Source organism: Thermobia domestica, chromosome 6 (assembly GCF_964235325.1).
Source record: "Thermobia domestica chromosome 6, izTheDome1.hap1.1, whole genome shotgun sequence".
NCBI classification, from domain to species: domain Eukaryota; kingdom Metazoa; phylum Arthropoda; class Insecta; order Zygentoma; family Lepismatidae; genus Thermobia; species Thermobia domestica.
In genome coordinates, this window is record NC_137459.1 from 93,912,430 (window position 1) to 93,932,707 (window position 20,278).

General features: G+C 33.7%; 1 protein-coding gene across 1 annotated transcript in view; it reads left to right on the forward strand.

Annotated features, from left to right (window-relative positions):
• Window positions 1-14,728, forward strand: part of LOC145688095 (protein DENND6A) — a 107,129-nt gene extending 92,401 nt beyond the window's left edge. Inside the window, exon 9 of the mRNA XM_081761829.1 lies at window positions 1,192-14,728. The gene's annotated coding sequence lies outside the window, so the exon portion shown is untranslated. The remainder of the gene's footprint in view (window positions 1-1,191) is intronic.
• Window positions 14,729-20,278: the final 5,550 nt, after the last annotated feature.

The following is a 20,278-nucleotide window of genomic DNA, read 5'->3' on the forward strand; positions in this document are numbered from 1 at the left end:
GAAGAAAAAGTTAAATTCAACTGTTATGCTATGTCAGTTTGCATGCATTTGTGAGTCCCTGAATTATTAATGTGGTTCAATACAGGAAAATGAACATAATAACTAAGAAAAGTATCCAGTAGTGGAAACTCATTTATTTAGGACATTTTTCATAAAAGAAATTTAATTCTTGCTATCTTGTGGTGTAATTGTGGACAGAAATTATTAAATGAAAATCTTTAAATAAAGAACAACTTGAGAAAATTTAAAGCACTTCCTTTGAAATATTTATTAAGATGACACGTTTTTTTTTTTCTTTCTTAATTTTTGTAACTTATAATGTATTAAATTCCCAAAAGGTCTTATGGCTCAGTACCAATTAAAAAAAAAAAGTAATTATTACATGTTTCAGCCATAGAGTAGAATACAGGGTTAGCATAAATGATTCATTCGTTTTGAAAATTTATATATTCAAAAGTATTACAAGTACACACATGAAAGATATATGAAAAGAACCATAAACTCACTAAGTTTGTATTTTGTAGAGTTCTGCACCCCCTCATTGGCAAATCCCAGTCCGTGACTACCTAAACGATAAGCTTCCGCATCGATGGATTGGGCGTATTGGTGAGAATAACCTAGAATTTTTCCCCTGGCCTCCCAGATCTCCTGATTTAACGCCCTGCGACTTCTTCCTGTGGGGGTACGTTAAGGACCTTGTTTATGTACCCCCACTACCGCAATCCTTAGTCGAGCTCAAAGAACGCATCAGTGCTGCAGTGCATACAATTGGCAGGACAGGACTATGCTACAAAATGTATGGAATGAGCTCGAGTATTGTGTCGAGAATGTAGCTTGAGTATGCTACAAAATATACTGAGTCTTGACGTGTCTTGTCACCAAAGGGGCACATATTGAACATTTGTAGAGGGTGTATAAACTTGGTGAGTTCGTGGCTCTTTTTCATATATATTTCATGTGTGTACGTGTAATATTTTTGAGAATATAGCCTTTTCAAAATGAATGAATGATTTATGCTAGCCCTGTATATAAAAATGATTCTGTTGCTGAGAAAATTGCTACGTGTTATGTTTGTGTCTAAGTATTGAACCGCCTTAATGAATCATGATCATTTACACATTAGTTCATAATATTATTGTCTTATGATTGAAGTCTATATTGTTGGATAATAGAATCTGTCCTTTGTTTCAGATATCCTAGACAATTCCAGCGAGATTTTACTAAATCCTGTTTCACCAGTCAGTATTCACAAACGAGATTTGGACTTTAGAAAAGAAAAAGAGTAATAATTATTTGACATATCTCTTACAACATGTGATATAAGAAGCATATTCAGTGATAGTAATAATAGCGCCTGTTTCAGACTGTGTAAACAATTTTAACGTAAGTTTAAAAAAATAAGTCACGTAGAAGAATTAGGGTTGATGGCATTCCAAGTACATTAATCAGAGTCTGATGTTTATATATGCATAGATTTAGCGCTCCGAAATATCTACGAATTTGAGTGTGCATACAAATTTGGCAAATCAGCTTTGAAAGCGCAGTTTTTAGAAACAAATTGTAATTTTAAAATTTTGTAAAAGAAAAAAAAGCATTAATTTCTCGGTATTTACTACAACGAATCAAGAATTATTCATTCTTAAAACATTGCATTTTTGAATACGAACTAAAAAGTTCAGAGAAACGAATTTGTTTTTTTTTTTCTTTCTTTGGATTTGCCGGTGTGATTTTTTAAGACATATACTGTGTTGTGCATAATTTAATTTTAATAGGAATTTTAACGCAAATTATTTACTTCTGTGTATTTTAATTACACTATGTTATGTTAGTAGTTAGAACAAAAGATTCCCAGCATGGCGCATGTAAAATTAGAATAAAAAGTGTTTTGAATACAAGTGGTAGACTACAAAGGACAAGAAAACGTATGTAACTAACCTGAAGTTCAGAAATCCATAATTTAACAAGGATCAAGACAAGTTCAATAGCAATACAGCATCATGGATGATCTTGAAAGAGAAACAGAAATACGAGGGGAGTTACAAAAGGTTTAATCCTAACTATGAAAGGAGCAGTTGAGAATTCAGATTTGTTTTTATTGAAGTTTAGCATATCCTTCCATCACCGAAATTATGTGATACGTGGAGCTGCGGTTTGAGGTGGATTCGAACTACCGTAAATACGTTGCATCTTCTACCATAATTCGAATTCCGGACCACATGGACCTAAGGTGCACGCGCTAGTCATTAGACAGCGGGAGGACCCTGAGGTTCAAATATACTAGTGTTGCTTGTCAGCATAGTAATTGAAAGCACTTTGCCCATCGATGTTTCAAGTGCGTGAACGCAGCTTGTAAAAAAAGTGTTGTCGAAGACATCCAGAATGTCATCTACGATACGTGTGACGTCATATCTGGTGTTAGAATGAATACCTTCCAACTTCTTTTTGAGGTTTGGGAATAGAAGGGATCAAATCAGGAGAATAAGGTGGGTGGGGACCAATCCGAAGTCGCAGTCATAAATTAAACAGAAGAAAGTCAGGTGCCAAATTGAGCAAATGTGGTGAATGAGGATCGATTAGAACAATCGGCGATCATTGAATGCAGTTTCATGGACTTCATCAGTGCTTTCTTGGGTTAGTGCATCAGCAAACCTTCCTGGTCGAAGGTCATCTTCAATGCGGATTCTTCCTCTCCTATATTCAACTATCCAGTTCTTCACTGTGATGTAAGGGTCACCTGATGTATTATGTCCTAATGTAGTAACATGTTAGTATGGATATCCTGTGGCGTTAAACCCCTCTTATAGAGGCATCAGTAACACCTCTTGCCTTCAGTTCCTCTGTTGGATGAAGTCGCTCACTCTACTGTTATTCTTTACGTAAAAAAAAAAAAAAAAAATGTTAACACCAAATTTGATATGACATCTTGTGAAAATTCAATAAATATGTACTAAAGGCTTTACATATCTAGTTATAGTATGTCTTAGTTAGGCTTAGAACTTTTGTAACAACCCCTGTAGTAACTTTCATATTAGAAATTCAGTATAGGTTAGTGACTTGGCATCTGATGCAGATCGCCAAATTATTTTAAAATTCAATTTTGTTTTGAATTTTAATTTCTACTTGGGTAAATTTCTTTCTTTTCGTTCATATTTAACCGTACACCATCAAAACCTAATCCTGTTCTAAAGTTTAGTTGGAGTTCATCACTTTAGTTGGAGCCCAAAAATATGTATAAAGAATACAAAATGATTTCATATTAGTTCATAAAAATATTTTTGTTGTAAGGAGAGAAATATGCGAAACTCTGTGAATAATATCATTGTTGAAGAAATAAAATGGGGACTTGAAGAGTTGTACATTCACTAGCAAAAGCAGAAATCTACGTAGCTTATGTTTTTCAGTCATCAATTGAAAACGGGCTGAATATTCTGTCTCTCACCGAAAATTGTATTTTAATTCGTCTGTGTGTTATAAAGATACATGCTTCTGCGAAAGGAAGTGACTAAGGCGCATACTTTCTGTTCGTGCGATATCGGGCTTGATTCCAGTGGGAGACAAAGTTTCCAACAGAAATACGAATACTTGTTTGAATCCCGCTTTAAGCAATAGATTCTGTCACATATAATACCATGGGAGAAAGAGAGAGATTAAGATCCAATCAATCAATCGCTCGGAAGTTGTGGACAAAATAATATATATGGGCTAGGTATGTACTTTTGCTGGTACTTGTACATCAGATTTATATACATAAGTAGTTTCTTTTGTATGTATGTATGTGTATGTACATTTTTTTTTATTTTCCTCTGTTTTATGTTATACTTGTTGCATAATGTATATTTGCGTTAAATGTATTTTTCTGGAAGAATCATATAATGCATTTTATGTTGTTTATACTTATAACGAAATATATTTAAACTGAATTATTGAGTAATCTAATCCTCATATGATTATTTTGTGAGACTGAACCAGAAATATAACGAGAAAGTCAAGCAAAACACCAATTCCATGAGTGTTTCATGTTACAAAACAAGGATCATTTGTCGCAGACTGTAGATACTTAGAAGAGTGACCTAACTTTTCTTTTAGTACAATCTATGCTGCAGAATTTTTTTTTTTTTTATTGTTTGAAATAGATTGCAACATTTATATAAATTGTATTCCTTGATTTGTGAAAGATAGCGTTGGGAAAATAATGTATAATCAATCAACATGTTCATTTCGTTACTGGTTTGGTGATTCTTGTATTATGTTGTTTTTAACTTCCTTTTTTTTCTGTTATGAGTTCTAGAGATATTTACGGTGTCTCTTAAAATATTTTTGGTGGTTTAAAGAGTATTCCTGATACAATCAGGCTACACCTCGAGTAATTACTAGTGGCACAAAATGTATAATGACTTCGAAATTATATGGTAGAGGATTCTTAAGAAAATATGGTCGTATACAAAATGTGAAATATTCTTTGTCGTATACCAAAGTACTTTGACAGGATACAAAATGTTTACAGATTTTACAGTGTGTTCTTATAAATTATCTTACAGTGGAGAAGGTTAATAGCGTCGTTTTTTTTCTTTCTTTCTTGACGAAACAAACAATAATATTCAGATTGCCGGTTGGCAGATTGTTTGGTGACTTGAAGTCCTGTAGTTAACGTACATGAGTACTGTACATAAATATTGAATATACTATTTTCGAAAGTTTACAGAACTGTTTCTAAGGCGTGCATTAAACAAGCCCATGTTTAACAACAAATATGGTGTACTTTGTACTTTGCCATATCCATGAGGTTTTAGCATAATCTGCATTCTATGAAAACATATAGAACGTGCATATCGTATGAGATAATACTTTGATTGAACTAGATGCAACTACCTCTGAGAATACATAGTTTATCAACAGAATTGAAGTATTTATTGTTCAATAATTCTTCCATAAAAATTCATGGGACTTGCTTTATGCACAGTAGGACTTTGGACAATGCATACTAAAGGGGCCGATCGGGCTAGTTATTCAGAACACGATATTAACTACCATGATACGTGAAATGTCTCAAATCGAATAAATTTGGTGAAGTACATTTTTTTTTTTTTTTTTAACTCTTACTGATACGTATTAAGGTTCAAATTTAGTTGTATATTACTGTTGTTATTTCCGAGCGAAACAAACAAACATCAGTATTGTAATATATTAAGTCTAACTTTCATTGGCTTTAATACATTGCAGTCATAATGATATTAGTTATTGTTACATTATCGCCCAGTATTTATCAGGTATCTGAGTTTCGCTTGTGTGTGTACTTGAAACTGTACCTGTCTAAAAATTTGACGTTAATAAAACTATGAATTATGTGGCTCTTCAATATTGACTGGTACCCAGTTAGTTACTTTTATTAATATTATTATTTTCTGTTATATTTGTTCGTCTTTTGTTTTTCTTAAAGTCGTGCGATGCAGTCATTTTTTATAATTAAAATATTTTGTATTACCGTGAGTAACAAAAATTCTTGAATTTATATTACCGTAATTCTTCTTGACGCAATCAGAATAATGTGTTCGTTTGCATATTAGTTTCTTGTCAAACAAGGCGTGATTGACAGACATATAAACTGGATTTGATCATGTGAGAGGTAATTGTGTGATAATGTATTTAATAATACATTTCAGAGTTGTAAGTACCAACAGCAGAAGGCCATAAGATTAAGTAAAATAATGAAACTTGTGTATAAAGTAGTGTCTATGGCACTACGGCATTATACTTAAGGATAGTATCGTTATTTTGGAATTTGTATGTGCGTTTTATTCCATGTGATGTGTTTGTTTCATTTATACATACATACATAACATTATTGTACCGAGCACGATTCAATTAGTCGGTAACTAGGGCCCGGATTTTTATGTGCTAAAAATCTGTAAAATATTTATTTTTTGTGTGCTTAAAAATGAAAAAAATATTGGTAAAAATTAAAAAAAAAGTATTTAACAAAAAATAACAAGGAAAAGTATGAGAAAACACCCAACGTAAGAAAAATAAATGCCGGTGCTCACCAATAACTCCTGTTCATCAGATGTCGAAATTCTATGGACATTGCAGTGAATAACTAACGTCTTTTCTAAATTGCCCATCGTAAAGTCATGCCTATTGTCACGGAATAATGCCTTATATTGATAAAAGGAACGTTGTACATCACACGATATTAACCTTGCCTATTTTAAAAGGGGCATATCACGAATATTCATATCATCAACTTCATTATGTTTTGGCCTTCAATACTTCAGACATTTTACATAAGGTTTTATAGTCAATGGTTTTCTCAAACAAATCCTTAATTTTTTTTCTTACGACTTCAGCTTTCGAAGCAGAAAGAACGTTCAGCTTTCTTTCAGCGTACCGTACTTTTTCAATTGAAGTGCTCAATAAATCTCCCGTAATTTCTAGTTTCTTTATAGAGTGAATCAAGAAACCGAAATTGGCAGATATGAAAGCCAAGTTACTGTCACTTACTAAACTTTGACCAATTTCAATGGATGAAGTATCGTCTGGGTTTAGTTTAGTTACTACAGATACAAATGCTTCAAAATTCTCAACGTAACATAGTATTGCATTATGCCAGGTATCCCACCGCATGATTGCGGGTGTTGGAGGAAGTGAAAGATCGGAATTTATTTCTTTGAAAAGTTCAATTCTAGTTGACAATTTTTCGAAATTTTTTCCCCATTTGACACTAACTTGTTCACTTTAGTACAAAGCGTTCGTTCAGAAGCTCTTTGTTTGGCACAAGTTACCCCAGCGTTGATAAGCAGAATTTATGACGACGCTGTTTCTGTAGGTGGGAAATTGCTTAGAAATTAGATGGATAAATTTATGTAGCCTACTTTTTTCCCGATGTTAATTTCTTTCGAAAGAAAGTAAAAAAAAAATCGTTGTGAAATTTAGAATAAAATAACGGAAAATTATTAAAAATATGTATTTATTACTAAAATGTCCAAAATATTTATTTACATATCTTTTTCAGAAAACATGTATTTTTATGTGAAATAAAATTGGTAATTTACACTTGCAGACTCTTAATTGGAACAATAAACTTTGTTTTGGGCTTGTACGTGTTAGGAAAAAAATGTTTTTACATATAAATCCGGGCCTTATCGGTAACTATCAGAAGAACACGATGGAACTTGAATTTCAATGAGATAATTTTCACAGGTTTCCAATTGTTAACACTAAATTTCACCAGTCTGTTGATGTGTTGATAACGTCATCACTAGAGATTACAGTTGTCTTTTTCCTAGATTGTTGTAAGTCTTATATTTAAAGCCAATCAAAACGTTGATTTTATTTCAGTGTTTCGGAAACTACATATTCATTGCACTCTACTTATTAAGTATCCTCTGTGATATGGTTATGGCACTAATATAATTGATTTCCTAAATGTGTTTTCATTTTGCGAGCAGATAAATAAAGTATTATTATTATTATTATTATTATTATTATTATTATTATTATTATTATTATTATTATTTAAAAATTAATCAAGATGCAAGTAACACAATAAAGAAGTAAACAAAAAATAAAATATTACAATGGTATGTGGAAAGTTTGAACAATTTGACTACCTTTTTATTTCACGACTTAAAAAACAATTTGTCAGAATGAAATAAATCGGTCATATTTTGTCTATCTTTCCGAAAGAACACGAATTTGTAGTAAGTTCAGTAATGCGAATTAATAGTGATGCAGTAGACGAGAGTGCTGCAGTAGTTAGGAGTTGCGCATACAGGTATTATTCGTATTTGTGTAACTGACACAGATAGCGTTAGTGGAATTCGATACTCCAAGTTCTGAGGTCATTGGTGGGATGTAAGCAAAATTGCTGTAAAGTGCATGCTTCATCAATTAGTGGTAGATTCAAAGGGTAGGAGCATCGTGCTCGTTTTGGGTCGCTTGCTTCTCATAAAATACTGAAAGCGTAATTTTGTTTCCCTACCCTGTATTCTGATGCTTCGCATTTAATTTTTCACCCTTTTAAAATTCAAGCTATTTCCCTTTTGTTTTCCACCTTGGATATTGCTAGCTTCTAAATTTAAATGTATGTCTATTATTTTTGAAACCTTAAGAAACAAGATGATCAAAGGTTCTTGTTTCATTTTCTTTTCGTGTGTGAAAGACGGATGACATCACTCACTTTATTGCCGTTTCAATTCAGGTTCGTTGGACTTAGATCACGTTCCGTCAATTCCAATAGGAATATTTCACCTTCCTTTTCATAACGTCGCAGAAAACACATGCACATTGCAGGCACATTTCTATCTCTGCCGCTACTGTACTTTCGTAAGCTGATGTGACATTATTTTCACCCATGCCAGGTCCTTTTCTAACATCAGATGGTAAAATGTTCAGTGCAACTCCTAATTACTTACATGTCCATCAGCGGTTATTTCCAGCAACATGCGAAGTGCATCCAGCCACGTGATGTGAATTTGTTAATGTACGAGGTTGCTTCCGCTATGTTTTTTGGTAGGTGATTCATGGCCACCTTGAAATGACTGTCTACCTCACCACGGTGCTTTTTGTAGGGTTGAGTTAGTATAAGCCTCGTTGTGAATTTGGAATCAGTTTCTTTCGTGTATAATTTGAAACGGATTCTTCATGATTATTTGCTTTTCCTAGATTGGAAACATGGCGATCAAAAACACACACAAACCACATTTTTAACTCTTGTAACTAAAATAGAGTAATGCTCTGCAGCCAACACGTTCAGAGAATTCTTTAGAACACAATTCTATCGTCATTCGTCACACACAAGCAGTAGACGACCGTATTTCCATAGTACTAAGTTAAGGAAAACAACTGTTGTATATATGTATTCTCTTTGGAAACAGAGTTTGATCCATGTTATCATTGAGTTATTATTTTACTTTTTAGTTTACGTTTTCTTTCAAATGCTAAGTGCCAATATGTAGAAGCGTATTGTTCAAGAGCTGTAAGAGAATTTCCGGGAATGTATTTGTAAAATTTCTCTTTTAAAGAATTTGTTGCCACAGTTAGATTGACGGAAATAATTTTAAAATAACTACAGTATTGATACTAAATCACGCAAGTTTCAAAGCAATTAGTACCAAAGGAAAGACGACAATGATTTTTTGTTTTAATATTTGCTGTAATTATCGTAAAATAACTTGTGAAGCAGTTATTTGTAACCAAGGTTTTGAATTACTTGTCAGCACCGTAACGTGCATAGTTAGGAAAATGTGAGAGAATTTCGTGGAAATTATCATTATTATGCCATTATTCATTCTCTTATATCTCCCGACTTATACGTCCTATGAGCATTGCTGGTTATATAATTTAAAGTTTATTATATTACAAAACAAAAGAAGTAACAATTGTCTTTGTGCGGTTATCATTGAAGAAGGTACGGCTGATTGATATGTTTGAATAACTCATGTATGTTGATTCACGTGATTTAAGATGATTAATGTTGTAATAATTATTAACGGTATTATCAGACATTTTAAGGAGTTGGTTCTAAGACAAAAATAGTCGTATTAATCTAAAATATTATATAGTTGGTGCTTTTATATTTTTGGCATCATCCGTTTCATTGTTAGGTCTCTTCCAACCACTTTATAAAATTTGTTGTTTATATAATCTACTACATTACTTAAAGAAGGGAGTTTTAAAAGATATCAATATGAATTAAGGACAGTTCACATGAATTGAAAGATGATGATGATAAAGTATAATGAACGATTCTTTTTTTTTATTATTATTATTACTAGTATGGTATTGATTTCAATTTACAAACGTTAAATTTAGTTGGAAGACGTGTGAATATTGTCAAGAATATTTCGGTATGATTGTAACTGAAAGAAACCAGTTTCAGTATGTGGTTTATAGGAAGCGTGTGTGTTAGTAAAAATGAAACAAATTACTAAAGAACTGCATAGTCATTTACGAAATTCGCTTAAGGACGTTTTTACGAAAGCGTCTTATATAAAAGTAATTTGTCATTTGAATTTAGTTGAGAATATGTCGGTAAAATGAACTATAAAACAAAAGTTATAATGAACAAGATGATATATGGGTTCTTAATAATAATAAGGGAGCTCCAAGAGATCTCAGAAAAGCAAAACTCAGAGGCGCCTTTGTGTTGAGCCCTTCGTAATTCATACGAAGTTAATTGTGTAGAATTATTAACTTCAAAATCCTATGTATTATTATTGTTAAAAGTTCTTGCTTTGCATTTTAAGTCATAAGATTTCAAGTAATGAAAATTTTTATTTAGCTGTTTCAGTGTGTTGGTGGTAGCATAATTTTAAATACGAGCAACTTACAAAATTTAATTTATTTTACTTTACTTAGCCACTGTACGTTATTTCTGGAACATGTCAGTTCTATCGCAGTTTGAGTTAGACAGATTTGTAAGAATAAGTAGGTATTTTTGATTATTCATGTTGTGAAAGTTATTGCTTCTGTTGATTGTTTCAAGTTGAAATTATCCTATGGAAAAAGTAACAAAGCAGACAAACACAAATAGAAAAAAAACTGTCAAACTCTATTTCAGTGTACGTAAGAAATTACTTTTCAGTAGGAAAGGTACAATATATAGAAACAAAATATTCTGAGTGTATCATTTCAGATTTCTGTGAATAAATGAACTAAACGCTTTAGTCATAGCGTGTTAAGCCAAATACGGTGTCATTCTCCTGTCAGTTATCGGAAAGATGTGGAATTTTTCTGTGTTGATAACAACACGGGGCTTGGGGACGTGGATAAAATTACACAATGTAAATTTATTACGAGTAGTCATGACTTTTGATTCAAGAAAAGACAATGCATAGCTTCATGGGTGTTTTGCACAGTGAAACTACTGTGTAGCGTGTAAAGTTTCTTTGTACAGTCTGTAAAATGAAAATTATGTTATGTAAGTAACATGTAAACTAAGGGAACAATTTGAAAATCCCTTTTATATCTTTCAGGTAATATATAGGGTAGATATTAATTGAAGGTCGTTAAATTATTTTCAACATATTAAAACTGGAGAATATATTTTTTTTTTTTTCAAAAAAATCCGTTACTGAATATAGCCATATTTCTGTTGTCATTGTTCAAGAAAATTGTACATGTAGGAGAGCTAGTATTTTCGTGTTTAATGACTGTCAGATCCTCAAGGCATAAAACGTACCATTTATTGGATATTCAAATAAATAATAGTATTATAAATAAAAATGGCATCAGGAAACTATAATTCCATGTTAATGAAATTTTATACGCACACTTCACAGGTTGTATGTTATGATCATTCGCTTTAGACATAATGCAAAGGATGTGTCAAAGAATGATAGCATGTTATGTGTTCTCATCCAACTGCAATGCAAGCCTTCACTCATGCATGAGAATTCTGGGGAATGACATTCCACGTTTCTTTCACCTGGTGTTGTTTGTCAAGGGTATTACCAGAGGTGACAAGTCGCGTACGACATTCTCAATGGAGAATATGTCTGGCGATCGTGCATACTAAGAGTTGACGCACGCCTTGGAGAGCGCGATAGGTAACATGAAAAATATGTAAGCAGGCAGTGTTCTACTGGTAGAGTCGATCTTCATGATGGTGCAGGACGGCAATAAAATGGATGAACTCTACCCTGTTTTTTGAACAGCAGAGACGAATGGTTATTGTAGGCTTTCGGTTCCCATTCCAATATACCACCTACTGGTTAATGCTGCACCTGTAAATGATCATCATTAGCGGGGGCAGAATCGGTTTTGAACACAATGGTGCGTCATCCATTCCACAAAATTCTTCTTTCGCAACTACAATGAAGGCGGGCTGCATGGTGGCGATGCGTGAGGTCAAGTAGAAACAGCGGAATTGGTGATCGTAATTATTTGTCCATCGACTGGTTGCAAATGGTTGTAGCTAACACGCCGGGTGCACTGTTAGGTCTAATCTGTAATTTAGTTCCGTGCGATCCGCACTAGCAGGTCAATTATACGGAATTCTAGGCGTGCACCCATATGCTACTACAGTCCGAAAACCAGACTGACAGGCATGTGCACCTCCCACAGTCCTAATATTCATGAACAGTGGGCGATTTCCGTGCAACGTTCTACGAGTTAAGAAATGACTGCCCGAACTTCCACAGTCCCACGATGCACTCTCGCTCAATCTTAACTGCACGAATTGAGATTACCTATCTCTCCCTGGGCTGTCTCTAATGTTCTTTCCAAATTTTGACACTCAGTATAGTCCTGAAAATGCTCGACCACTACTGACACACCAGTAACTGCTGCTACGAGCTCAAGAGTTCCCACGTCAATTATTTACTTCTACTGCGTCCACAGTGAAGCGTTGTTGATCATCGCATGTTCAACCCTCTACCAATAACCCACGCGAACGAGATTTCTATTCCACTTTTCTTTTTCCAGGTGTTCATTTTTCATCTACCAATATATTTTAGTTTTACGTTTTCAGAAACGGGAAAGAAAATGGGAGCGACTAATTTGTCTGACCTATATGATGATTACTATTTAAAAATGATTGAAAGCAACAATTTCATCAATGCATAGATTTTTTTTTCTGAACCAAATTATAGAAGTTTGTACGAAGAATGATAAAATATATAATCTCCGTAATATAGAAACTCAAAATATGTAGTGCAGAAACACCTACTTCTGCACGTGCTGAAAATTCAATCATTGTTTCGTTTAAATACTGATTACAACGTATTTTTGAGGCCTACATTTTTTCTTGGCCAGGATTATTTGACTAATCATTATGAATATATTTATAAGATGTCTTGTAAACGATTGAATGTTGTTGATTTATTACAAAAGTTCAATTTTCTGAGAAACAAAACGAATTAAAGGGGTCATTTTTGAGAACTTCTAAGACACTTCTTTCACTTGTTCATTTGGTTGATTTCTACAGTTTCGGGTTTATGTGGGTTTTCAGTGTTATAACCTATTATTATTATTAAATTCTTAAACCTACGCAATTTTTAAATTTTAGATTTATCAAAAGTTACACTGATGATACGTATTCCATATTGTTACTGCGCGTGAAAACGGAAGTAAGTAGGTTAATGTAGTTTTTTTTTTTTTTTTTTCCTTTTTTATATATATAAAGGGGAGGTATATGGGATATTGAATCAACATGGTATGGTCGACCATTGGTAAATGGATCTGTCACCAACATGCGACTTTCTAGACAAGTTGCATAGTTGGTGAGAAATGAATGTCTTATCTGTCAACGCATTTTTTAAAACTGGGAAGTGAGACACAACGCCATTTTCTAACTTCCAAGTTTACAGCTATCTCTTTTTTTCCCGCGCATTAGCAATAGAATATCTGATTTATCAGAATTAAACAAGCAATGTAGTATAATACACAGAAGATTAATGTGATATTATTGTAAAATTAGCTATTATTTGTAATCCTTAAGAGTAATGTCTTGATTGAAGATTTATTTCAAAGTGTACGCAATACCGGCGAAAACTTCTGATTGCTACTAAATATCAATGTGTAAGTTTGCTCAATTAAAGTATAGCATCCACATAATACTTCTAGTTGCATTTAGTTTTCTTTAGATAGTGGTAAATAAAATAAGAGTGAAGCATGTTGTAAGCTATGACTGTCGGAAGTAACACGTTTCTCTTTGAAACTATGAAATGAAGAATTCATTCTAGAATTGGTTACTTTGAATATATATATTTTTTTTAAATATATCTTTGTTCGATGTTGGCGACTTCTTTTTAAATCATAGTATGGGACCATGTGCGAGGTATATTTTCTTTTCTTTTGAGGTTCCGCTTTGAATATTGTGTGTCAGGTAATCATGAAGTAAAGCCTGTACCTGACTAGTTTATGGTTTGATAGTGTTACTTACCAAAGCACTGGTATTTTAATATGGTGTGGTTCTACATACCTGTACATAAAACTGTAGATAACAGCAGACACTATAATATTTTGTATTAAATATAACGTTAAATAAACGACATTCTATCATTTTATAATACTCTTTAGGAATTTCAAAGCTGGATATCCTTTTCCTTAGAGATATATCATTTAAAAAGATCCTTGTACCGATTTATAATTCTATTACTAATAATATTGCGTAAGTTTGCTCCTGGAATTTTGGAGTCTGTGATTTTATTTGAAAATGTTCGTTTGTTTGATTGAAGTATAAAATCTGTTTTCAGTGCAAAGGCTATTGGAGGTGGAAGTTAATGTTTAAAGTGAGATCCAAAGACGTCATGTGCACCTACCATGAATGAAGTTCCAGACCAGATATGCAGAAGCTTCTTGCAAATATTGTGTAGATTTAAAACTCACATTTAATCTCAAAATAAAATTTGAGTAGTTCGAATTTGTTCCAAGATGCTTACTAAGCACCATACTTAAAAATATTTGCAGCTGAAATTACTTACCGAAAGCGCAGAATCTCATATGGTGATAGATAAGTGTGCGAACTGTTTTCGTGTGAAGATATAATTTGGTAATAATTTTGCAGTTTACTTTTAATACTGATACTATGTGTATAATCGGGAAATGTATACTTGTGGTAAATTTCATATTAAAAGAATTATAAATACGAAAATTAGAATGAGTAAAACAAAATGTTGCTAAATGGACAAGAAAGTTATATTTTCGTTTTATTGTTCTTATTTAATGCTCTTTTGACATGAAATTTGCCACATACATATCTTTGCCGATTATCCACATACTAACATTATAATAAATACCAGGCGAATTCGTTATCAAATTATATTTCTACAACAACATATTTATAAACATTCGACAATAATTTTGGACATGAGTGTACCTATGTATAATGTTTGACATCTAAGTAAAATCTCGTTATTCTTTACCTCTGGATTGGAGTAAACTAATGCTTTATTCTTTTATATCACTATCCATTACGACTCTGGAATTTTTCAGTTTTTTTTTTTTTTTTTTTTTTTTTTTTAAAAAAAGAAAACTTTATGATCAAAGTAATACATTTAGTTCATAAAACTGAAATAATGTGTAACAGTTTCAACAACTTAACGTTCTCTTCCTCAGATAACCGTGCTTCATTGAGTGTCTGAGGAAGACAATGTTAAGTTGTGAAACTGTTACACATTATTTCAGTTTTAAGAACTAAATGTATTCGTCAGGTCAGAAAGATTTTCAAATAACTTTTCTTTTAAAGATCTTTTCAAATTTATGTATAGAAACATTCGACTGAACTGTGGAAATAGAGAGTTTTCAAAATCTCAAGGACTGTTCCATTTTTTCTTTCTTCAAATAAAATTACGCGATTCACTGGTTATATCGAAGGATATGAATTTTAAATAAGGTAGGGAATAGTTTGTGGTGACGTAGATATTAAAAGTAATTTTCTGGAGCATCAATGAGTGTTCAATTAAGCTCACTTACTCTAGCTGCTCCGTAGCAGTGATGATTTCAAGGGGTGGCCTGGTCATATATCAATCGTTTTCAATATGGGCTACCAGTATTTTCGCAGTACTACTCTTCTACTCTTCACCCCCCTCACTGGCGGGGGAGGAGGAATCTGAAATTATCATTGGTATGGAGATTAGGAGGAAAAAGTAGTATATATCACACCGCTCTGTGAATTACCTTTGGCATGCTACAGGTTTCCTGATCACAGTACAATCAAAACAGGAATCTTTTTCCAATCTAATACAGTATGTTAATTTACAGTACTTTCAACATAAAGATAAATTCAAATGCAAAATTTACAGTTTGTTCCATTTCAAACATAAATTATTGCAACTTGAGCGATATTGGACTTAATCAGGAACGCCGTGAAACTGTTGGTAAAATGGTTTCACACTTGGGGTGAGCACTACGAAAGCTATTGTGGCCCGTTACACAAACCAGGAGCCTGTGGCAAAGTTGTTGCTCACAAAAACACTAGAAATAGGACTCTACGGAAAAAGACAGCTACAGTGGATCCGCCGATTGACGTACCAAGGAAATTCTCTGACTCAGCGTGTAATGGGTCAGTGATTCAGTTTGGAACTTCAAGTCTGAACACAACATTCGTACGCGACTCCGACTGCTGTGAGCTGTAAGGCTCGTGTACTCCATCTACTCCAGCGACACATTGCAGAACGAGCTACGGGAAACAATGAAAATCATCTGATGGAGTCCAAATGACAAACAGTCGTAACAGTGAATGAAGCTGCTGTTGGTCACATTCAAACACTGATATACCGTGACAGTGACGTCAAGGGTGCTGTAACATTGTTCGCCGCTTGTGGGAAACTTTCCCACATGGATTTGTAGTTGTTATGGTGGGAAGTTGCTAATACGCAAGTTTGTTAAAAACGTGAAAATGAATGCAATATACTTTCAGGGATATATTATGATACGTATCTGTAGGATTGACATCCTACAATTGTACAGTGTGGACGCTAATTATGTGAGGATCCGTACGGGCAAGGTTTCCAGCCATACCGCGAGAACATCTATGTATTTCTTTTCTTCTTTTATTTTATCAGGAAATGGATTAGCAATTAGAAATTCGTGTCATTCCGTTTAAAGACATTTCTGTGAAGAGCCCTGATGCCAATCCAGTGGATTTCTGCGGTTGAAGAACGTGTACAACATCTTTACCCGCGCAGCCTCGCTGATTTCTTGAAAGCTAGTAGGAAGAGATGGGACCAAATTCCTTTGTCTGTTTTGCCAGAGCAGTGGCGTATCCTGAAAATTTATTCATGTTTACCATAGCTTGTATAGGACATGTTAATAGTAAAATGTCATTTCTAACTATATGCCAGATTTTGATATTTCTTATCGCGTACACAGCTGTATACGAAATATATTTACTGATTACAGTTAGTTGTATATTATTATAAATACATATACTGGTGTGAAGAAACTTACGTACGAAATAGATAAAGTAACATAATACTACGAAGTCGTTGGAAATGAATGGAAACCTGGGAACATGTTGCCATAGGTCTCCTACATGTGCACAGGAACCAAGACGTTGCAGGAGTGACGTCAGTGTTACCATAGCACTGAATGGGTCTGCTTCCCCAACAACAGTTGAATGAATGGCACCAGACAGATATGTGTAAGTCAGAGAGCTGTTAAGATCCATTGTGGTGGTGTTACGACAACATTGCCTGGATACAACATTTGGATTAATTCACACGGAGAAGAATCATCGGGGAACTGGAAGAAGGACGAATTGTGACGAGTGTCAGTCAGGAGTTTGACATTACCCACATTATTGTTTCACGTGCATAGGGAACATTCCGAACCGCAAGCAAAACGATGCGAAGAAAATATGGTGGTCGATCACGGCGAAGAACAGCATCGGACGACCAGTACATTGAGCAACTGAGCTGTGGTCACTCGTAGAAACTTTTCTCTAATTGGCTGAAAGACGTCACGTGGTATAACGCTATATGTCAATGCCCTCTTTGATTTTCATAAGGGGTACCTTGGCCCACCTCCTGAAATTTGGAAGAGTGCATAGGACCATCCCTTAAATCTAGGAAACTGCCAAATTTAAAAATTTAATGTGGTAGCATAGGACCTGGGTCGTATGTATCGTCATCCGCAAAAAAGAGTTCGCAAATACTGTAACTTCCACATTTTCATTAATAACTCATTTTTCTTAATATATTATCGCTTCTTTGTGCTTTCCTTAACAAAGTAGTGTAGTAATGAATAATTATTTATGATTTTTGTGAAAAAATAAAGCAAAATAAGAAAATTATAAGCAAAAACCTGTGATTGTTATGAAACTTTAGTCTATCAGATAACTACGCGAAGAATATCCCGAGGGAAATTCACTCCATACAGTGCACAGGCATTAGAAGCACTCACAAATACGTAAAATTGAAGGAACAGAAAATAATGTATTTTTGAGATGAACATACAATTCACACTTCACGTGAAGTTCCAATATGGGAAATCAATCAATATCTTCAGTTGAAATTACTGAAAAAAAAAAACAACAGAAAATGGCTATTTAAAACTCCAAGTGTAAACCTGCGCTTGGAGCGAGTCTATTTCTAATATCAGAACGCGTTATTTCGTAACATGCCTGCGTGACCAAGCGGGTTTAGCAATGCTGTTGAAATTCTAGAACCGAAGGGTGGCAGTCCGAGCCTGAGTGCGGAACGCTTTTTTTTTTTTAATATAGTGAAATATTTTTTAAAATATAAATGTCTAGTTTGAAGTGCTTAAAAACACAAGACCAGATGAACAATCACTTTTCAAAGCTCAGTCACATTTATTCACTATGTTCATCAATTAGGCTATATACGAAGACACTAAAATGTGGAACGTTAACGATCCTTATTAACGTTAATACCACATTCGTTATAATGAGAACAGATTTGTGATCTGAATACCAACCTTAAACCATACGTCCAAAATGAAAATTATTCATGTTCTTGATACCTATTGCAACACTCAGTTGTAATATAGAGAGTGAGAGTGCGAAAGAGAGAGATAAAATACTGTATACAGGGTGCGGAAAAATTCCCGGAACGGTCCAATATCTCGCGAAGTATAAATATCACCAAAACAAAAATAACACATGTTAAATAGTTTTAAAGAAGCTATCCAATGATCCAAGAACCTATCCCTACCTCCTTGGGGACTACGGGGGATAACTTTAAAATTTTAAATGGGAACCCCTATTTCTTATTTCATATGTGGATTCTCCAGAAAAAGTGATAGTGATTTGATCAAAAATTGAAAACAGTGTGTGCGAAGATGAAGTTACATGGAATACAATATCGATAATTGTTATGCAAAGTAGCTTTATGAAGTAGTTCTTAGTAGTAGGGTTATTTACAACAAAAATAAGCCATTTTGTCACCATTTGTATTTTCTTGCAAATTAATAAATATGGACAAATGCATTATTTTATGGAAGTTAAAATGTATGAATTCGTTATGTGGGTAAAAAAAATCACATGAAAATTTTACTCTGCGTGGAAATCGAACTCATGACCTTTCATGCCGCAGTCCCGTACGCTAACCGCATGGCCCAGAGCTCGACACTGAGAGGCCACATTTTCATAAAGATTTGCCGCCTCCATTTTTTATGTGTCGATTCAAGTGCTATACGTGAAGGCACTGTTTTCAATTTTGGGTCAAATCACTGTTACTTATTCTGAAGAATCCAAATGTGCAACAAAATATGGGGATTTCCATTTAAAATTTTAAAGTTACCCCCCGTGTGGGAATGGAGGGTTGCGTTTGGTATCATTGGATAGATTTTTCAAAACTGTTTAACACGTGTTATTTTTGTTTTGCTGATCTGTATATTTCGCGAGATATTGGACCGTTCCGGGACTTTCCCCGCACCCTGTATAAGCTTGTATTTTTAATTAAAACAGTTAGTGTAAATCATAATCTGGATTTTTATAAAGTAAATGAAACAATCATATAGAAAATGTATACAGTTTAAAATTGAATTAAATTGCAATTCCAGAATCTGTAACATTATACATTTCTTATTTATTTACATCGAATGTTAACTTATTGTATAGTTTATAGCATGAGTATCAGCTGATTTGTAACACAAAATTATCTATAAATTGAATTTAAATAGGAAATGATATAGTTGCTATAAGAACAAGTTTATGAAAATGAACTGTATAATAATGGTTATATTTGAAACAGAGTTTGCGTAATGGAGTAAATATTTACACTGCCAGCTTTGCAATACTGTGCGGTTTAAATTGTCAATCTCATCAATTTTAATTATTTCGCTTGAATGTTTATGGAATTTAGTATAGCATTATGGAACATTCAACAACTGATCTAGTAGTGAAACATATTTAATAAGATTACCGCACATTACGGTAGATTCCGAGATCGCTCCCAGCTTTGCGAGCACTTGATAATATCTTATTATTTCAGATAAAATATTATTATATGTGGAAGAGCTAAATTAAATTAGAAAATGAAATGAAATATTTAACATCCCACTATTACGCCCTTTAGGCGGGAAGGTTCTAGATTGCTGGTCCTCACATAGAGGAGAATTTGGATTAGTAACCAGTTTGCTTCTTTTCTTTATCAAATCTCAATACACAATTCATATAATAATGTCGAGCAAGCGATAGCGAATGAAGGCAGGTTAACCAGGTTGATTGCTTTCTTCATCACCACTCAATTGGTATACGGACCAGTGTTCTAGAATCCTGCTATTTTAGGCTAAGGGAGAAGATAATTAAAGTAAGAAAAATGATATAAGAAATGGTGGAATGAGAAAGTGGAAGGAAAAGGAAATGCTTTGAGAA